Source organism: Dendroctonus ponderosae, unplaced genomic scaffold (assembly GCF_020466585.1).
Source record: "Dendroctonus ponderosae isolate FM_Combo_2020 unplaced genomic scaffold, Dpon_F_20191213v2 Dpon_F_20191213_5, whole genome shotgun sequence".
NCBI lineage: Eukaryota > Metazoa > Arthropoda > Insecta > Coleoptera > Curculionidae > Dendroctonus > Dendroctonus ponderosae.
Genome location: NW_026018715.1, coordinates 1310460 through 1311713, shown reverse-complemented (window position 1 = coordinate 1311713; position 1254 = coordinate 1310460). Strand labels below are relative to the sequence as shown.

General features: G+C 33.9%; 1 non-coding gene across 1 annotated transcript; it reads left to right on the top strand.

Moving 5' to 3' along the window:
• Positions 1 to 417: 417 nt before the first annotated feature.
• LOC125504677 lies at positions 418 to 537 on the top strand. Its single transcript, XR_007281654.1, has one exon. It is a non-coding gene; the product is annotated as a 5S ribosomal RNA (ribosomal RNA).
• Positions 538 to 1254: the final 717 nt, after the last annotated feature.

Sequence of the window (1254 nt, the reverse complement as noted above, 5' to 3'; positions counted from 1 at the left end):
AATTGTGTTTACCACACATCAATTTTTTCCCCTTCATATACTCTTTGATTTTTTTATGATTAAACCTTCTCAATGAAGTTTAATTTTTTTAGTCTTGGATTAGTTCAGTTAGAATTTTTAAAGCAGTTGTTGAAGTTGAAGTTGAAGCAGCGAAAAGTATTAAGTAATGCTTTTAACGCCAAAAACGATTTCGTGCTCAAACATGAGCATTCAGTAATAGATCAACTCAAAGTAGCTTTTATCAACTAACCTCAAAGATTACGACTAAAAATACACAAATTCGAGATACAAAAACTCAAGAAGAAGAAGAGTTTACACAAACCCAAGAAGAGCAATATGTAGAACTTCTCGTTGAAGAATATCAACCAGAGCCTAAATACTGAACGTATAAAGCCCGCGTTTAAGCATACATCCTTAGGCAGCGACCATACCACGTTCAATAATACCGGTTCTCGTCCGATCACCGAAGTTAAGCAACGTCGGGCGCGGTTAGTACTTGGATGGGTGACCGCTTGGGAACACCGCGTGCCGTTGTCTTTTTGCTTCTTTGCAATGCAAACAAATGTTGCAAATGAGAAAATTAAATTACATTTTACCTATTGCTGATCTGTTTATACATTATTAAACCAATGTTAAAATAATAAAATAAAATTATTATTGCCATCATGCGTTAAGCAAGTACAATTTTATGGATTCTATACATTTATAAAGTTATCACTTCTGTCGAGCGTCCCGTGACAAACACCATTTTTTTAAACAGCTGAGGGTGCAGCTAATTTTTGAGTTTTGAGACGAAAGAAGGCAGAACGGCCCATGATGGAGCTACATAAGAAAGAATCGGCAGAATTGAGGTTGAAAACACCTAAATCTAAACCACGTAAAATTTAAATTTTTGTTAATAACATTTTGTAGATTAATGTTTATACTTTTTGCGAATTAAAAATATAAAAACATTGACATTTTGACAACAAAACTTCAATGTTTCAGTTTTTTTGAATCCTGTGTAGTTTTTTATTTTGGGTATGGGACTCCCCACAACGCTCGTAAGTAACTTTTCTCTACAACACTAACGAAGAGCTAAGAAAGTGATACGGTAAGAAAGTGATACGGTACTATACAAGCCATTCCGTAAATATGCTAAAATCTTTCGAAATAACGGCGTGTTCTGCTAGTCATTTTGTCTTCCTGATATATTTTTTATTTGTGGTCTCATTGTTGAAATATTTCATTTCTAAAATGGCGGAAAATATTAGT